This window comes from Dioscorea cayenensis, unplaced genomic scaffold (genome assembly GCF_009730915.1).
Source record: "Dioscorea cayenensis subsp. rotundata cultivar TDr96_F1 unplaced genomic scaffold, TDr96_F1_v2_PseudoChromosome.rev07_lg8_w22 25.fasta BLBR01000256.1, whole genome shotgun sequence".
NCBI classification, from domain to species: Eukaryota; Viridiplantae; Streptophyta; class Magnoliopsida; order Dioscoreales; family Dioscoreaceae; genus Dioscorea; species Dioscorea cayenensis.
Genome location: NW_024086647.1, coordinates 12635 through 34152, shown reverse-complemented (window position 1 = coordinate 34152; position 21518 = coordinate 12635). Strand labels below are relative to the sequence as shown.

At 33.2% G+C, this 21518-nt stretch overlaps 1 pseudogene; it reads right to left on the bottom strand.

The window, feature by feature from the left end:
- LOC120253955 overlaps positions 1-21518 on the bottom strand; it is a 31064-nt pseudogene that overhangs the window by 7000 nt on the left and 2546 nt on the right.

Here is a 21518-nt window from a genome sequence, read left to right as displayed (position 1 = left end):
GCAAATGGAAGTAGAAGAGCACTCCCCAGTCTCCAGTGCCCTTCATTCTCTCCCTCAGCGACACGATCAGCACCAACGAGCGATGGACATGAGCATGACCCACCTCCAGTACCACCTCCCGGACTTTACTCAGCTCCTCACCGGACCCATCTCCGACGTGCAAACTCATTTCTCGGGAGCACCGGCGGACGTTGTGCTGCTCTCTTTTCAGCCCCAGTCCCAGAAGAAACAGAGCATGGGATTCCAGAAGTGGATGATCCCAAGAGTGCTGCCATTCCCAAAGCTTTTAGAATAAGGATAACCCATGCCTTATTCTAACCGCATGTTTGCCTAGGATGTGGTCTCTTCGATTAAACTGTTCACTCGGTAGAGTCGGAAGTCGTGTGCAGGAAAAGGACGTGATGCTTGGGAAAAATGGCCGTTGGATTTACCTTGGGATGTGTTCCAGGTTTGTGATTAATCGAGCTTTATTTTAAATGAAACCTTGAGAATAGATTTTTCTAAAAATAGAAATGCATGTTTTTCCTTTGTAGAATTTTTGAAGTTGCACAAACGTGTCTCATGGAGGTCCATTAAAAACGTATGACTATTATTATTTTTATTTGAAAAAAATAATTTAAAACCAGATGAGGATCTATAGTGAAATGAAGAACAATTTGACAGTGAACAAAGAACTTGAAATATATGAGATTTATCAAAATATCCCCGTATCGTACCGCGGGGCGTTGCCCCAGCACCCCCAACACATCTCGATGTATTTGTCCGTTTACCATGTATATGAGCCATATACAACAAAGTTGTATATAAATTTACTATAGAATTACAAAAACATTACAAGGGCACAAAATTAAAATAAAAAAATTATAATTTGTGATTAAAAATATATTTTAATCTAGAATAAATTCAATAATTCAAAGTCATCGTATATATTTGGTAAAATAAAATGTAGGATCAATGATTTTAATTAAATATATTTATAACATCTTGACGATGGTTTTTAATTTAAATTTTGATTGTTTTTGACTCTGTCAATAAGCTAGTTTTGCTTAAAACAAATCAACATCAAATTAAAATTGATATATATATATATATAACTTGTTTTAATTAAGAAATATGAATTTATTGAATAACGGGTTTAATTTTCTCCAAGCTGAGAAAAAAATAATCAAGACTTTGGTGATCATCTCAAGTTAATATTAAAAAAAAAATACTTTTGAAGTCTAGTTGATATATAATCTCTATTAAAAATGGGAGAATTTTTAAATGTGACTATTTACTTTATTTTAATTTGGACTTCACCGCTCTCTCTATTTTTCAATTTTTATTTACAATTCAAACTATTAATGTGAAATGATTAAAATATTAAATATTAATAAAAAATTAGTTTTTTAAAAAAATATTATATTTAATCTAAATCGGATTCGGGTGCAAGTTAGACCCGGATCCAATATTTAAAAACAAAGCTAGGACATTCACAATTGTTCTTTCCCTCCTCACAACCCCACTTCCGACCACCGATTCCGAGTTGCCTTCCATGGAGACACAAGAAAACATATTATGTGGAGACACTTTTCAACAAAACATATTATGGTAAATTATAAAGGAGAGTTCTCTTGCATTTACCCACAAACCAAAAACCCTGAGGGAGAAATATATTTTTTTATTATTAAAATTTGCGACACATTTTGAGATGAAAATTAATCATTGCAAACACTACACCAAATTAGGCTTTTCACGGCGTTTTATTAGCGGCGTTTTATGTAAACCCCGCTAATATTTTACATTTTGTGGCGTTTTTTGGTCATAAACGCCGGCATGTGATTTTGTGGACTTTGAGGGATTAAAACGCGATAAAATATTTTCATTAGCGGCGTTTATTTTATAAGACGGTGGGATTTTTTGTTTTAGTGGCGTTGAATTAAAAAACGCCGTGAGTCGTATTCTTGGAGAAATTAGGGTCAGTTGGAAAAATTCACTCAGCGGTGTTTATTTTAAAAAACGCCGGGAAATTATTTATAGTTAGCGGGGTTTAACTGAATAAACACCGGTAAGTTCTTATTAATTTTAGTTTGGAGGGATTTCGCATAAAATTCGCGGGTAAAAAAGTTTGTTTTGTGGCGTTTTTTGCAAGAAGCCCCACTACTTAATAACAAATTAAAAATGTGTTAGTTTAAAGAAGACAATTCATGACTTTACTTTATGAAAATAATATATATATTAATTAATATATATATATCTCTCCTTTTCTCTCTCCCTGCGACCTGGCCCTTCCTCTCTTTCCACGCCGACCCTCTCTTTGCTCTCTCCTCACTCCTAATTTCGTCCACTGCCTCTACCAACTCTCCTACTCCGACGGCTCCTTCACCAAAGGCACTCGCCTGAAACCCTCACCTTGGATCCACCACCATCACCAAGCGCCGCCATCGGGCTCGCGCCACCGCAACTCCGGCCTTTTCATCGGTGATTCCGGCCTTCTCGGCCTTGGCTCCGGTCCCTATATCTTTCATCTCCCAACTCGGCGGCCAACTCGGCGGCGCCTCGCCATCGCCTCCTCGGCAGCGGCAGCTGACTCCTCCTCCACCGGCTCTCTCATCTTCGGCGATTCCTCCGCCGTCCCGTCGGCGCCCGTCTCGGGTCCCTCTCCATTGTCTCTATTTTCTTATAGGTTTTCCTCACATTGAAGCTAATCAGGTATGTGAGTTCTTAATTAAAAGGATGTGTGATGCCCTAATTTGCCAAAGTTTTTTTGGGGTCTTCCCCATTTATGTTGTTTGTTTCCGAATTTTAATTTGTAGTGTTTTTCATTTACTTGTGTTTGTTAATTTAGTTTTTTCTTTTAAATTATTTTTGGGGTCTTGTCCGTTTTGGTGGTTGCTTGGGATTTGTTTGGGAAAATTTGAGGTTTTCTTAGGTTTTGGGATTAGTATCTCATTGTGGCTAGGGTTTGGTTTGGATAAATCAATGAGCTAGTGAATTGCTGATTATTATGTAGGATAAAGTTAATTTTTATCTTTTGATTCTTTTTTTTAAATGTTTGAGAAATTATTTTGTCCTCTGATTTGATGTATATACATGCATACATACCATGGTTTTTAATACTCTATTTGAAGATCATTTTTATTCCCCCTGATTTATATATATATATTGAGAATTTATACTCTTGTTTTAAATTATAATATCATTCATTTAATATAATATATACTTTTAGACCAAATCCCATAAACATAGCTCAAATTGATCAGGTAACTCATGAACTAATTTTTGTTGTTTAGTGTCAGTTTTAATTAAAATAAAGAAGTCCCACTATCGAATAAGTTAAGACAATTATTTTAAAAAAATATATTTACATATATATATACACTAAAATATTAAAACTTGTACATATATCCGTATTTGCACATGAATTTTTCACAAATCTGAAAAAAGGAGATGCTTGTATATGATTATATTATTTCCGTGGATATACACTCAATTATAATCTCTTTTGGGATATGTATGCAATTTTTCTAAAAAAATTATAAAAATTATTACCATTATCACCCTCCTCTAATTTAATTACCAATTGAACTCCTTCAACAAATTCAATTAAATTTAGTGATTCGTCCTTTGTTTTTCATCCAAGAAAAGACTTGTTGATTTATATATCTTTTAATTTTTGTTCCATGGTTGAGAGAGGATTGTTTTCTATTCATGTATTACTTACTTATTCTAATATTTTAGTTTTATTTCTAGATTTGATGGTGTGTCAAAATGATTGAAAATTTATTAGGCGATAAAGAAATTTGCTCTATTACCTCAATTGGATGGCTTCTATTTCCCTTTTAGATTTGATTGTGTATTTATTAGATTTAAATAAATATGTTGATTGATAAAGCACAAGTTAACCTACTTTGTTATGTTTATGTAATTTTTCTAAATACTTTTTATGTAGCTTAAAAATTTTTGAAGTAATTATTGACAAACTTGATCATGATCATATTTTGGTACACCACATTGTAAACCAAACATTAAAAAATTGATAAAAGTGTCACTCTTATCTTTTTAATAATGACCTCCAAAAATATAATCATATTCTAAGTTTATTTAGGGAAAGCAGACTCAAGTACATGGATATCTATGTCTCTTTTTATTGCTTTAAAATGTCTTTAAAATTGATCAATAATTGTTTCTTTGAACAATAAAATAGATTTGCAAATCTAGGAAGAAAATGAATGGAAAGTATAGCATGGGTTGGGCTTCTATATATATGATATATGATATTGAATTAATATCCCTGCATGCTTTTGGCTTAGTAGATAACATACAGGAGTTTTTATTTTGTTGGTGAGTGGACATTGATTAATTAAGTTATATATAATTATATATATATATATATATATATGTTTGCTCACCTTAGAACATTAATGCACATGCTCACAATGGAGTACCAGAACTTGAGAGAATTTAGATCATCAATGATACTAGCAGTAGAATGATTCCCAATACATATATATATATATATGTTTGCTACAGCTTCAGCTTTGATAATTAATTAATTATATCTATATCTCCATGTGTTTGGATGGCTTATTAAAGGAATCATTCATGTGGGCAGTAGATAGATATGTGCAAGCTAATTAAGTAGGGAAGTATTTAACTCAATACATCTAAACAAATTCCTCAATTAATTTGTGTACTTCTAAATTTGAGAAAAAAAATAATGAAATTATTCCCAATACATTTCCCTTAGTAAATTCCTCAATAAATCAAACGCGTTATGGTAGTTATGTATGTCATCCTTCTTTGTGGTTTCTTTGCGGTTTCATGATTTATGGTTTCATTTCATTGTTTTGCTTTATGTTTTGTACTTCAATCAAATTAAGATGAGAAGAAGGTATATACCATATACATTTTCATCTATGTTTTGTCTCATGATTTGAGGGGAAAGATAGATATCATGCTTTTTTTGCTATTTATGTTCTTTATGTTATTATTAATCAACTAATTGGTTGAATGAAACTTATTATTATTATTATTATTTTGCAAAACCCAACTGTTTCATGGTTTCCTTAATTTTCACATTTGTGTACTTCTAAATCTGAGAAACAAAACAATGAAATGCAACTACAGTTTCCAAACCATAATGGGTACTTTTTTTTCATTTGTTTTCTAAATATTCATAATGGGCTTACAATAATTTTATAATGATTTGCTCTAAATAACCTATTTATATAAATTGCAGATCTTGTGTTAGATTTGGATACAGAGAGGTCAGTGGAAAAAGTAGAAGCAAGAAGAAAAAGATTAGTTCCTAAAAGTTGAGGTAATTTTTTAAATATTGCCATGCTTTTAATTTGATTTTCTTTCTATGCCATTAACCATTGTTATTCAATTGTGATTTGGTTCATTTTATTTGAACTAGGTGTATACATATTAGGCCTAAGTTTTCAGATTATATATTATAGTAGTCAAATACAATGCATTTTTGTTAAATGTTACATTCCTAATTGATCTTATCAGTGTTATGCCCTTGATTGCTTGTGATGAACTTAGAAGTTCAATTTTTTCTGTTAAATCTTGGTCGTGGTTACATTTCTTATAATCTTGGATGTGGTTACAAGTACTTATTGGATAAGGCAAAGTATGATATAATTTATAATATTCTAATTAATTTTCTAATATATTAACCAGAAATGGATAAGAATTGGATGCATAAGTCACGGTTGAGTCGAAGAATTTCTTAATTTTGCATTTGACAACTCAAGTGAAGATGATAAAATTATATGCCCTTGCATAAAGTGTGTGAATACCCATTGGCAAACACGTCAAATAGTTCTTGAACATCTAGTATGTGATGGAATTCTTCAAGGTTACAAATGTTGGTTTTCCATGGAAAGCGATGTGCCGTCATCTACTCAAAAGGCGAAAACACATTTATAGGTCCATCAAGCTACGCTTCTCACAGCAAACTTCTCATTTAAGACCGAGATAACATGGAAGAATTATTGCAGGGATGCTTTTTAACATGCATCATGTTGATATGACATGGTTTGCCATCCGGTAGTGATGAATTTAATGTTGAGGTGAATGTTGGAGGTGAAACTCTTAGAGGGGTAGTTGATGAACAACCTTCTAAAGAAGCGGCAAAGTTTTACAAGTTGCTTGAAGATATAAATGACAAACTTTTATGAGGATGAAGCATTCTAGATTATACTTTTGCATTCGACTTTTTCATCGCGAAATACGCATGTCTGGAGGGATGATCTGCGAAAGGGGCTCGACTACTTGATTGAATTTTTAAAAGATTTTTTCCCTCGTGACTATTCAGGAAAGTAGTCGTGAGTCCAAGAAAATCATTAAGGATCTAGGTCTTGCGTATGAAAAAATTCATAGTTATCCTAATGACTGGATGTTATATTGGGAACATAATGAAGGTCAACAATCTTGTCAAATGTGTGGTCGTTCACATTTGGGTGTCCACTAATTCGATCGGTGTTTGAATAATGAAAAGCAGTGGCTCATAGGAGACTACGAAGGTTTTTGCGCTATTTTCCTTTAATACCAAGGCGCAAAGGATTTTTATGTCCGCTAAGACTTCAGGGTGATATGATCGGCATGCTAATGGTGCGGACCAATGATGGTCATTTGCGACACCACTGACGTCTTTGAGGCATGAAATCATTTGATGCAAGATATCCCGACTTTGCTTCGATCCTCGAAAATGTTAGGCTTGGTCTTTCATCCGATGGATTTAACCCATTCAAATTGTTGAAAAGTACGTTGTACGATGACTGCAGCGTTGGTGTTGATACCCTATAATTTACCACCGTGGATTGGGATGAAGCAACCTTCTTTCTTCTTATCAATGATTATTCCTGGAGATAAAGATCATAGAAATGATATCGACATCTACTTGCAACCTTTGATTAAAGAGTTAAAAGCAATTGTAGGGTCGATGTCGAGGGCAGTATGATGCATCGACAAGGAGGAATTTCTTTATGCGTGCTTTGCCTTATTATGGACCATTAATGATTTTCCTGCTTACGCAAATTTATCTGGTTGGAGCACCAAAGGAAAGTATGCTTGTCCTTGTTGTGCTGCACAAACTTCCTTGAAATGGTTAACAAATCGGCAGAAGTTTTGTTTTATGGCACATCGGCGGTGGCTAGAACATAATCATCCATATAGATCCTAAAAACATCTATTTGATGGTAATGTAGAGATGCGTGGAGCTCCGAAGTTACTCTCGGATCGATATTTTACTAATGTTGAAAGAGTTGCAATTTAGTTATGGAAACAGGTCAAACATAAATTTAAAAATTGAAGACTGGTAATGAATCAAAGAAAAGGCCACTCCAAGTCCCTAATGTTGATGCGAGATAGTGATGATGATGAACTAGAGGAAGAAGAATCAAATGAAGCAGATTTGTGGAAGAAGAGAAACATCTTCTTTGATTTACCGTATCGGGAGCACAACTTATTGTGCCATAACCTGGATGTAATGCACATTGAGAAGAATGTTTGTGAAAATATTGTTGGAACAATTCTTAATGTTGATGGGAAATCGAAAGATAATCTAAAATGCAGGCTTGATTTGGTAGAGATGGGAATTCGTCGAGAGCTTCATCCTGAATATCTTACGAATGGCAAAACAAGACTACCACCCGCTTCTTTCTCCATGACAAAAAAAGAAAAGATTTGTTTTGTCAAGTCTTGAAGAATATAAAAGTCCCAGATGCTTACTCCTCGAATATATCCAAAGGTGTAAATCAGAAGGAGTGAGAACTTCACTCTTTAAAATCCCATGATTATCACATATTGCTGCATGATTTGCTTCCAATTGCTTTGCGGTCATCCATGTCAAAGCAAGTGACTCATGCCATTTCAGAAATTTGTAACATATTTAAAATTCTTTGCGGTAAAGTTCTTAAGGTGGAAGATCTTGACAAACTTCAATATCGAGCAACAATAGCGTTGTGCCACTTGGAAAAGATTTTCCCGCCTTCATTCTTTACTATAATGGTGCACTTGATTATTCATCTTCCATTGGAGGCAAAACTCGGTGGACCTGTTTATTATCGATGGATGTATCCAATCAAACGGTATAGTTTTACTGGAGCATTAATTTGTTATAATGTCTTATCAAACTAAATTCTATAGGTTAATAATTTTAACTTTTTGTTATAGGTTTTTGCTAAAGTTAAAATCTTATGTGTCAGGAATAAAAAGATATCTGAAGGATCCATCTTTGAAAGGATTTTTAGCAGAGGAATGTGTAACTTTTTGTTCTAGATATTTGGTTAATGTTGAAATAGTATTTAATAGACCTGGGAGAAATTTAAGAGAAGTACACGATGAGGTACTTGCAAGCTCATATTTATTTGAAAGTGGTGGAGAGCCAATAGGGAAAGTTGAAGTGGCAGAGTTGGATGATAGATCATGGGCACAAGCACATCGTTATGTGTTATTACACTATGAAGCTATTGAACCACTCCAAAATGTAAGATTAAAACATTTCATGTTTCTAATTTGGTGAGTTGCAAGTTTTAAACATTTATTATCATTACTTGCAGTGAGTACAGAAATATCTTAAGAGATCAAATACAAGGTCGATGTTCAAATGCTCGTGATGTTGATAGGAAATTTACTGAAACTTTTCATGAATGGTTGGGAGAAACTGTAAGAAACAAGAACATCTTCTAACTTGAACAATTCTCTATTAATATTTTAATAATTAGATTCATGTAACTTGTATAGGTTTCTCATGGAAAAGATGTGCCAGAAGAAGTTAAATTTCTTGCGCAAGGTCCAAACATAATTGTTAAGAGATATAAAGGACTCATCATTAATGGATTTCGATTCCATACTAAATCTCGAGAAAGATTTAGGAAAACTCAAAATTCTGGATGTCTTGTTACTTCTTCAACAATGAGCTATGCTAGTGCTAGGGATTGTAATCCTTTGCAAGGAAATGTTGACTACTATGGGGTACTTAATGATATAATCGAGTTAGATTATTTTAACAAGTTCAAGGTTGTGTTGTTTCGTTATGATTGGGCTGATGTGAACAATAGTAGGGGCCTCAAGAATGATAGATATGGATTTACAATGGTGAATTTCACTCGCACAATTCACACTGGTGAACATATTCTCGATGAGCCTTATGTTTTTTCATCACAAGTGAAGCAAGTTTTTTATTCTGAAGATCCCAAAAAACCGGGTTGGTTTGTTGTGATACGTAATGAACCAAGAGAGGTGTATGACATGGGCGATGACATAACAGATAGTGGACCTGGAACTGAATGTTTCCCTTCCACTCATGAGGGTATCTTGAATACTAATGATGACGGTCAATGGGCTCGTCAAGATGTTGATGAAGACATTTATGAGTTTTGACACTCCACAATTTTTTTGGACATCGTCAAGATGCATGACATTGATGAATGACAAGTAAGCATTTTCTTTTAAGTAATGTCTTGATCTCGATTTTCATTAGTGTAGTGTTGTTTTCTAAAAATATTTTACAATTGTTCTTCAATAAGTGTATACTTCTGCCTTTTGACCACATGATTTAATTCTTGAAATACGTATATGTATTGGGTAATTTTGTTACATAGTTTTTAATAATTGTAATGTTTTCGATAAGCAACTGGATTATATGCAATATATAGATTTATGCTAATTATTTATTTTTCTTGTGCCGAATAGGAATCTTATACTTCCATAAAGAACATTCTTCTTTTGGATTCTGAAGGGAACCATGTTGCTATGAAGTACTTTTCAAACATTTGGCCTAATGTGAGTGTGTTTGTTTTATTTTATTAATGTTATAATGCAGAATTGATATCAGGAAGTGTCGATTTATTTTGTTGTTTCTGCTATTTTAACTATTTTATTTTAAGTAGAGAATGTGTTTTGATTTACTAATTAGTTTTTACTTACATTGGCTTAAGCCTCAATGCCAATCAATCCTATTGACACTGTAATCTCATTGCTTTATCTCTGTTGCCTGATATTAATCATGTTGGAATGTTAATTGCACTCCTGCTAGATTTGCTGAGCTATATAGCATTTGATTTTCTCTCATTAATAATGCCAAATTCACTAATGTATGCCATCTTTTTTGTTTTTTCTTGAAATCATTTAGAAACTTTTTTGGTGGGATGACTATATATGTGAATTATAGATTGATTAGAATGGAGGCACTATGATGGCATCTATTCTTTAGCAAGAAAATTCTTCATTATGTTCATCATGATGTCAATATGTTGATGTGCCATTTGCCTATATCAAGCTTTGTAATCAGATTGGTTTGATAGGTATAATAATTTCATTCTATATAAACTAAAATTTTAATATATTTTTATATTACATATAAAAGAGATTCAGTGTCAATAAAAATACCAATTACCACCATCATCCTTTTTTCCGTTTGGAGTGATTTTTTTCCCATTAAATAAATTAGATAATATATATGGAAATTTGTAAATAAGGTAATCTAGATCTAGAAATTGACACTTTATTTATCATTATTTTTTTAATGCATGTCTTGGTATGTATCTGTTAGTTTAGAATGTTATATTGTATCCTTAAATAATGTATGTTTGTGTGTTTTATTTATTTGTAGCCTTCAATAATGAATTAGTTCACATCAGTCTAATTTCTTAATGTTATAATGCAAAATTAATACCAGGAAGTGTCTAATTTGAAGGTAAAAGTAGACTCGCTTGCATAAATCACAAAGGTTTGCTTGTCATGATCGATGAACATTTTTAGCAAATAATGTTAATGTTGGGTGTATATTATTACTAACTTGTAAATAATTAAAATTAAAGGCACTTGCTTTGGGAAGGACTTAAACACTTGAAATAGTTCGAGAGGCAATTTGAATCTGCTATTGCACAAGTCAGACAAAGAAGGTATTGTGTTTAGTCCATGTTAATGACTTATTGTTTTATTTATTTTTTTATTTACTCTGCTGGAGTAGTAGGATTGCCATAGATATATAATGATAAATTTAGATTGCTAAATATGAACCATTGAATGTCTAGTGGATTTGTTATTACGATTGAATTAATTTTCTTACCTTGTTTAATAAGGTTAAACTTAAAGACATTAGTCTTGTATACGGAAAATGAATGGATAAGTAGAATGGATTAGTTTTGTAGAATGGATTATATTACAAAATGTTGATAGCATGACCTTATTATTATTATTATTATTATTATTATTATTATTATTATTATTATTATTATTATTATTATTATTATACATTGGATCTCCATTTTATTTTAACTAATAATGAGTGCTAGCATGCTAGCTAGTTCTTTGTGGCTTCATTATAAAATATCTGTGTTAGATATAAAGTTTAAGACTTGTGATTCATTCATTTATTATTACTTTTTTGAATGATGAGTCTTTTCAAATTTATTATTCTTAAATACATTGCTACTATCAATGGATGTGGACCTTTCGTGTGAATTATGATTGTTGCATACAACATGTTAGGTTTGAATTGGACTGACTCATATCTTCATACTCTAATTGCTTCTTTGCATCACTTCCCAATATAATAACTTGTTTTGAATTATGATAGCATGTTTATATTGATATAATGCAGACAAGGAACAAACATGCCAAAATTAAAATTGAAGGATATGAAAATGGTCTTGTCTGAAACTGCTGCTAATAATGGCGATGAGTGTGACGTTGGTGTGGGTGTTAGAAAGAGCAACACCTGCAGCTCCAATCCATCAGTCCCTGTTGGTTCTAGTAGGTCTGCTCCAATACCTGATGTTGCTCCTCACTACTTAATTCCATCTTCTTAAGCTGGTTCAAATCATAATGAAGGTGATCCAAACCAAAATAATAGCACCAGCTTAGAGAATGTTCCCCCAGTCAATGAAGCAATAAATTTAAATGCAGGTTAATTTCAAATATTCAATTTTAGTCATAAGTTATTGTGTTTGCATTAATGTTCTAATGTTATACTGAGATATTTATTATTGTAGTTGATAGGAATGGACAACAAAAAAAAAGAGGTCGGACTACTTTGAAGGAATTGTGGGCATTACCACAAGAAGAGAGGATTTTGGTGAATGCAAAACATTTGGGACAACCAATTGGACCTGAAGCACAAATATTGGCTGGATTTCTTAGCATGCTTGCTCGAACTGGTCAACAAATTGGGCTCCATTATGAGAGTTGGCATAAAGTTCCAAAAACATTGAAGGATGAATTGTTCAATTTTATTGAGGTAAATCCACATAAATTAATTGTTCAAATAGTATAGCTATAAATATAGAAACATTATTAAGTTATATTAATAAACTAAATTGATTGTAATGTTTTCAAATAATTATGATTTGCTCTTGAAATTTCGAGAGAGTATGTGCTAAAGTCTTTCGGGAAGAAATGGAGAGATTACAAGCATGATTTGAAAAAACGTCATTTCAAACGAGAAGATGGTTTGCAAGCAAACAAGGACAGAAATCCTGATGCAACCATTCGATGGCAATGGGAACAATTAGTTGATTTTTGGTATTCAAGGAAAGGAGAGGTATGAATAGTTATTTTACATACTCGTTATAAAATTATCATATCCGTATTATTTATAATTTAATATACGTGACATTATGTAGGATTCCGAAAAAGCTTGAGGGTTGCAAGTAGAAATCAACAAAAAATATACTCATACCTCAGGGTCAAAGAGTTTTGCAAGAAAGGAAAAAGAAATGGTAAGTAATTATATATTAAGCATTAAATTGTTAGTACTGAGTTCTAAATGTTGTTTTTAATTTTTATTTCAATGATGTGTTAAAATTAATCTCTTGATGTTTGTTTTATAAACAAATTTTTGTTTAATTACTTATAGGAGGTTAGCAGTGGAAGAAAAGTAGGACGGCTTGAATTTTTTAAAGCAACTCATAGCAAAAAGGATGGTTCTCACATGAATGTGGAAACTGAACAGATTATGGTAATAATTATGTTTATAGTATTGCATACTTTGTAATTTATTTTGAAATATATTACTTCTCTAAAAATGTTTATTTCAATATATGTAGGATAAGGCAAATGAGAAGTTAGCTGAATGTGAAACAATAGATGAGGATATGCAAATAGTTGAAACTGAAATTTTGACAGAAATTATTGGAAAAGAAAGATGTGGCCGAGTGAGGGGTGTTGGTTTAGGTCCAACACCCAAAAGTTATTATGGATGTAGAAGTAATAGAAATTCTACTAGCTCAAGTAATCAATCAAATGAATTCGTTGAGCGATTTCGTCAAATGGAACAAGAAATGCAACAAATGAAAGAGGAGCATGATCAAGAACGTGCTCAACGAGACCAAGAACGCGCTCAACGGGACCAAGAACGTGCTCAATATAATGCTCTTCTTGGGTTTTTACAAAACCAGTTTCCTAGAGTTACTATCCCTGGAGTTAATGAAGCTGGCTCAACTTCTCAGTCACAGGTATTTAGAAAGTACCAATATTACTATGTTTGTATCTATTTTGTTATAATTTTATTTGCATTGTGAAAATCAATTTCTCATAACTTCTTTTTTCATTGCAGAATCAATTTTCGGGAGATTAATAGTGGTGTTGATGATGCTTTGGAGCTCTTTTTTATCTATGGTTTTGTTTTGTTATGGTTTAATTTGGTGCAAGACAAGAATATATCACAAACCTAAATATTTACTAATTTTGGTTATTATGTATTTTTTTTATTATCGTTGGACTATCAAAAAAGTTCGACTTTAAAGGTTTAAATTATTGAATATCAACAATTGTCTATGTTTGTGTACAGAAATAATGTGATTGTTCTAGTTTTCAAGGCATATTCCAGGTGTTGTAGTTGTATTATTGTTTGAAAATGTAACAAAAATAAAATGGCAAAATTCAGGAAAAATGGTATAATAAAATTTTTATTAGCGGTGTTTTTGAATTAAACGCTGGCATGTACACCCTAATTTATATATAGCAATGGCCAAACATAGTGGCGTTTATTAGGGAAAACGCCACTAATTTAGTGGCGTTTATTCATAAAAACGCCACCAAATTCTGGCGTGTATCATCAAAACGACCCCAATTGGGTGGCGTTTTTGTGTATAAACGCCACTAATTTAGTGGCGTTTATTCATAAAAACGCCACCAAATTCCGGCGTGTATCATCAAAACGACACCAATTGGGTGGCGTTTTTGTGTATAAATGCCACCAATTTGGTGGCGTTTTTGTGAATAAACGCACTATTTTGGTGGCATTTATACACAAAAATGCCACCAACTTAGTGGCGTTTTCACAATAAACGGCACCATATTAGTGGCGTTTATTTACTAAAACGCCGCTAAATTAATGCCGTATTCAAGAATTTCAAAACAAGCTTAGAGCGACGTTTTGCTTATAAAACGCCACTAGTTTGGCGGCGTTTTTATGTTTAAACGCCGCTAATTTACCGACGTTCACTTCAGCGGCATGTTTCCCGGCGTTTTCTAGATTCGCCGGGGGTATTGTGGCGGCGTTTATAAACGCCGCAAAACCCATTAAAAAACGCCGCCAAAAGCCCCCTTTGGTGTAGTGAAATAATGTGTTGCAATCTGTGTCACAAACCAATTTCATATCCGTCCGAATTTTGTGACACAATTTGTGACGCCAACAAATCATTGCAAATAATGTGTCGCAATCTGTGTCGCAAACCAATTGCATGCATGGTGCCAACGTTTGCGACAAATTCTGCGACGCCAATAGATCGTTACAATTAATGTGTCACAATCAATTACATGGTAGGTGCAAAAACTTTTGCGACAAAATTTGTGACATTCTTGGACGGTCAATTTTTTGCGACGCAATTTGGTTATATCTGCAACATTTTTGGTTTTTGTCACAAATGGCTGCAATTTGTGTTGCAAATTTGTGACACATTTACGTGTCGCAAATATATGTGTAGCAAACTAATAGCATTTTTTCTTGTAGTGGGTGGTGCATGTGTGAATTAGTTCACTGACGAGCTTCATGAAAGGCCACCATGCATGTTTCATGCTGCTTGTCACCATGGCCAACTTCATGTATCTCTTTCCACCATGCTTGGACTTGTACGTTTGCTTGTAATGTTGCATCATCTAGGTAGTAAATGGTGCAGTATTCAGTGACCCATGTGTGAATTGCTGACCATATTGCAAGACCATCTACAGCGTATGGGTAGTTCTTTATAAGCAGCTGGACATTATTAGGGTTGCTTGGATCCTCCACTGCAACTCCTCTAAACCATGTTTAATTTAAAAATGAGGATATGAGGTTAATTAGAATAATCACATTTTGTTGACATATATGTGCTTTAGCTATATATATTTGTAATAGTGTGAAAAGATGAGATTAATAAATTTTTTTTTTATCTTGTGCACTTGATGTTATCACAATTTTTAATTATGGTTATTTTTATATGAATTTGCGAAGGATGATAGCCATGACATGACTAGTGCGTGTGCTCATACTTCCCAGCCTTCTATCCCTAACTCACTCACAAGTTATCAGGGTTATATCAGCATTTAAATCATTATGTATTATTTTTTTTAATAAAATATGGATGCTTCAATTTATTTATATGCGTTGAAGTGATCTATTGCTATTAATTGTTAGCCTTCTGTCCCCATCTCACTCACAAGTAGTGTGTAATTTAATAATTTAGATTTTTTTTATTTCTATTAATTTTATCACGGTTATATCATCACTTAAATCATCATGTATTATTTTATTTTTCAATAAAATGTAGAAGGTTCAATTTATTTATCTGTTGAAGTGACCTATTGCTATCAACTTTAGCCTTCTATGCCCATCTCACTCACAAGTTGTGTGGCTTAATAATTAATTTAGATTTTTTTTTAAATTTTGTTGATTTTATCACGGTTATATCATCATTTAAATCATTATGTATTATTTTATTTTTCAATAAAATATGGATGGTTCAAAGTTTATTTATACATGATGAAGTGACCTATTGCTCTCACCATATGCAAACAGTACATATTTATAAATCATGGGCAACTAATTTATCATCAATGAATGCTACATCAATTAATATAAGTAACAATTGACATGGACGTTTTTAAATTAAAGCCAACTTGTATAGGCGAAAGAGCACAGTTGCATTAAATCATATCAGCAATATGATAGATAAATAAATAAACAAATTAATAAATCAGAAGATTATCCGCATTTCCTATCCCATATGTTTTGCAGGTAGAAATGGTGTATCAATTGCTATAATTAATGATCTAAACTTACTTCTGCTAACAAATACTTAATATATATTTCCCTATATACTACAAGCCTTGATGATTTGTTTAAAATATATAAATAACTCATAATAAACTATATCTAAATTTTTAAACTATAATAAAAAATCTATTTCAAATTTTTATGAATATTTGAAATTAATCGTTTATCTCTCATCCGCTCGGAGCTTTATACTATTCTAAAACAAGAAGAAATCTACTGGAAACAACGTTCTCGGATTACTTGGCTCAAAGAGAGTGATTCAAACACTAAATTCTTTCACTTGCTAGCTAATGGTAGAAGGAACAAAAACTTCATTCCCCGCATTCGCAGTAATGGACTATGGATTGAAGGAAATCATGAAATTGGTAAAGTCTTCACTGAACACTTTCAAGCCGTGCTCGGTACTCCAACTACCCACAGATTCCTACTCAATTGGCAATATCTATTTGAGTTCAAGGATTGAGTTGACCTCTCTTCCCTCGAACAACCTTTCACCACAGAAGAAATTAAGCAAGCTGTGTTTGAATTAAATGCTGATAAGGCTCCTAGACCTGATGGTTTCCCGATATTCTTTTTTCAAACGCACTGGAATTTCATCCAGGAAGACCTTATTAAGCTTTGTGGTGACTTCTACAATGGTTCTATTAATTTTGAACGCCTTAATTGGGTTCACATCGCGCTTATCGCCAAAACAAAAGCTCCTACTGAGGTTTCAGAATTTAGACCTATTAGTCTAATCAATTCTACTTGCAAAATCATTTCCAAGATCCTCGCCTCTAGGTTGAGTAAAGTGATTAATTTTATAATCGATAATCCTCAATCTGGTTTTATTAAAGGCAGATGCATCGCAGATAACATTATTGCTGCTCAGGAAGTGATTTTTAATCTTCAAAAAAAGAAACAACTCGGATTTGCTTTTAAAGTTGATTTCGCGAAAGCCTTTGATTCACTAGACTGGAATTTCCTTCTTGAGATTCTAGCCGCTAGACGCTTTGGCAGTCGCTGGATTAATTGGATACATACCATTCTCAGTACTACAAAAACACGAATTCTCATCAATGGTACTACCCAAGGGTATGTACGCTGTAAAAGAGGTTTAAGACAAGGTGATCCCCTCTCACCTCTTCTTTTTGCTTTAGCGGCTGACGCTCTCAGTGCTATGTTCAATCACGCTATTAATTCCAAAGTTCTAGCAGGAGTTCAAATTGACCATGTTAATAGCATCTGTCATTTACAATACGAGGATGATCTAATAATCTTCTCATCTGGAGGGCATGATGATCTTCAAATAATCAAATTAATTCTTTATCTCTTTGAAGGTTGTTCTGGACTCTCAATAAACTTTTCGAAGAGCTGTCTTTACTCCACAAATTTTGGATTTCAACCTCACTCTTCTTCTGCAAGAATTTTAAATTGCAATAGGGATTGTCTTCCTATTACATACTTGGGAGTTCCCCTCTCTGGAAGACGGCCTAGACGACAAGATTGGACAAAACTTATTGATTCTGTCCGATCTAGACTCACTCCCTGGAAAGCTTTATACCTTTCCCTGGGGGGTCGTCTAACCCTTATTAACTCTGTTCTCTCTACCCTACCTATTTACTGGATGTCTGTATTCAAACTACCAATTTGGGTTATTCATGGGATCGACAAGATTAGAAGAGATTTTTTATGGAAAGGGGCCTGATCTTGGATCTAAGGAGTATCAGATTAGTCGCTTGGAAAAAAGGATTTTGCCGCCCCGTCTCATGGGTGGATGGGGAATTCTTGATCTTCGAGGAGTTCAACAAAGCCTTACTTGGAAAATGGTGGTGGAAGATCACTACTACATCGAATTTTTGTTGGTCTAAGATCTTAAACACAAACTACTCTTTTAATGGATCACCTGGATACCTATTTCAACATCCACCAAGAAATAAATCCTTCTTCTGGGCTGGGATTAACACCGTTCTTACTCCTTTCCGAACATGCATAAATTACTAAGAGGACTCTTATTCCTGCCTCTCGAAAAAAATGGTATTTTCTCTGTCAAATCATTCTACAATTTCTTAATTGACGGAGGGCTTCAAAGTCAACTTTATTCTCATTTCTGGAAATCCAAATCCCTAAGCAAAATCACTTTGTTCTGCTGGTTGGTCAGAGAAAACAAAATTCTTACTCTTGATAATCTATTCAAAAAAGGCTGTAATCCTAATGCCACTGACACATGCATTCTTTGTCATAATAACTCGGAAACAGTGGAACATCTTTTTCTTGATTGCAAATACGCTGTCACGCCCCGAACCCGGTACGCAGACAAACGGCCGCAGACCCACAAGATGTGAGCCTCATAGGCCTGCAAGGCCTCAGAATCCGATTCAGGACAAGCAAATCTATAATAGCCCAACTGAGTTACATGATTACAGACTCTACACATTACACAAAACCAGGATATAGAAGTCTAAAATACAAAATACAAAATACAGAAATACAAGAATAGACAATGACAAGAACTCAAAATTTACAGTAGGACAAGACAACATCTATTGACTGTCTTTCAAGATCCACACCGATCTACAACTCTGAAAAGGATTTAAAATGAATCCATGAGCTCACTAGCCCAGTAAGTAATCCAGAAATTGTTTTAAAACAACAGGGTTTATAAATCTCGAATTCAGATATAAAGAATAATTCAAAGTTTAAACATAGTTTAAACTAATACAAAATAGATAATTCAACAGAGGTAAAGTTCTCAAGTAATACCGCTATTTAAGAATATTGTAATCAAAAGAACACTAGATTCAAAGTTTTAAATCAAAAATATAGAAAATTTTCTAAATATGAGCATAAGTTTCCAAACCATAGTTAGACTAAATCCGAAATTACAAAAGTGACTTTTCAAGTATACCGGATTTTCAGAATAGCATAAGTCTCCGAAATCACAATTTAACAAAATACAGAGTATAATATTCTAATAAAAGAATATTTCCAAGTAAGTCGTTCACCAAAATTTTGAAAACCAGGAATGCGAATATGAAATTTGTACAAAATTCAATAGCACCAAATAGTATTATCAAAACCAAAGGATAAGCATAGATAACAAAATCGAGAGTATGTCTCCAAATTCACTGTAAGTGCCAAAGGTCATTTGTTTATCCTCGATGACAGACCCGAGCCCAAAATAACAAAAATCATTTATTTACCCTCGGTGACCCGAGACTGAATACCAGGTGGCCGTTGATTATTTCACCGAACGGACACGGTGCGAAACTGCAGTCTCATTTTTCCAAAATTACTTGTCGACAAGGTCAGGGTTAACCCCCCACTGACAGGGTTGCATATCGCTCATTTGGAGACCAAAACATTCAGATACAAAATATTTACAGAGTACAAGTTCAGAAATTTCTAAAATTCCTCAAATTCATATATATTCAAAAATACTAATAAATATCAAAATCTCACTTTAAGGGAAATAAATCGATAACCATATATGAAATATAAAAATATTTAAGTACATAAAGTATTTAAAATTATTCAAAACACCAGCTCCTTCAAAGCTAAATTAAATGATTAAATAAATAAATAAATAAATAAAGGAATTAACTAAGTCAATCCAAATGATAGCAGAATCATTAACCCATGCCTACAAACAAACGAATTTTATAAATGTTGAAGTAATCATTTGACTGTAATAGCACACTTAGTATAAATAATAAATTAACAACCAAGTTAAAATGAATAGCAATCCTTTAATTAGCATTACACCAATATAGATTTACCAAGTCAACAACTAAACAAAAATAATTAATTAAAGAAAATGCCTCAAAATACATATTCCAATTAAATAATATCAATATTAACAAAAATAATAGATATTCAAAATAAAATAAAAAAATACTAGATAATTATTTTACCAAATAAAATAATTTCTCAAATACTGAAAATACGGAGTTATCGGTGGATTACTTACCTGATATTAGCTTAAGCCCAAAAATGAGATCCAATGCCACTCCCTAAAACAATCTTAAAACCCAACGATTTACCATAGTTAAAACAAAATTACACTAACCGCAAGTTTAAACACTCATCAAGTAACTTTTACATTCTCTAGAGAGAGAAACCAAATATAAAAAAATAAAAAATAAGATAAATAAATAAATGACAATAATTGTCTTGCATGCACTCATGCAGGAATTTAAAACACACCCTAAAAGCTTAAATAATTAACATGATTAAATTTAAAGTGATCCAATGCTTAACCTCCACTCATTTGACATTTGCCTTGAACTAATATTTCCACTTGATGAGAAATCTCCACCATCCAATCTAAACACATTCCACTACAATGCTTCCCTCATTCTCTTAAACTATCACTACTAATAATCACCAGAAATAAACATTGCTTTTAGCTTTGCAATATCATTCCACCAACTTAACAAATGCTATACAACTAGACCTATAGAATAGGGGTATATATATAACTACTTATACATATCCAACATATGAAATAGAAAGAATTTCAAAAGAAGGATGAGGGATGCAGTCAACATAGATTTTCCTATACTAAAAACACTAATGTGCACCAGCTGAAACCTAAATAAGGTTGGAAGAATACATGTATAATCATAGATCATGAAACTTTCACACTAATCCTTCTATGGAGCTATACACAATCATGAAGTTCACAACATCTCATGGCAAGCTAAACAAAGATAGAAGTCCAACAACCATAAGAAAATCCATGCACTAAAGACATACCAAAACTTATCCAAGCATGGTTAGGGGACTTACTTCGATGGTCGGGAAAAGAGAAGTGAAGAGAGGTGAAAGGAGAAACCATCCCGAAAATCCAAGCTCCAAAACCTCCTAGAGCTAGCAACCACCACCACCAATAATAGAAAGAAGAAGAAGTAAATGGAGAAGAAGAAAAACAATAAAGTTAAATGGCTTGGTTATCAAAGGCATAGATGATTACTTTGGAAGAGTGATAAGATGAGGCGAAGAAAACTTGCAACTACGACTACAAGGTTCGACACGGAGGTTTGCCGGAAGTTCGCCGGAGGAGATCACAACTCTCTTTCTCTCTCTCTCTCTCTCTCTCTCTCTCTCTCTCTCTAAAAGGATAGAAGAAAGGATGCTAAAGGCTTGGGCTCCATTGTCAATAACAAGATGGCAACAAGGACAAGTTTAAGACAAGCTTCAAGAAATTATGCAAAAGTTTGCATAACTTTGGCCAGGAATCCGGGGCTCTCATGGCTTTTACAAATCAATGAGGACAAGGAAGATG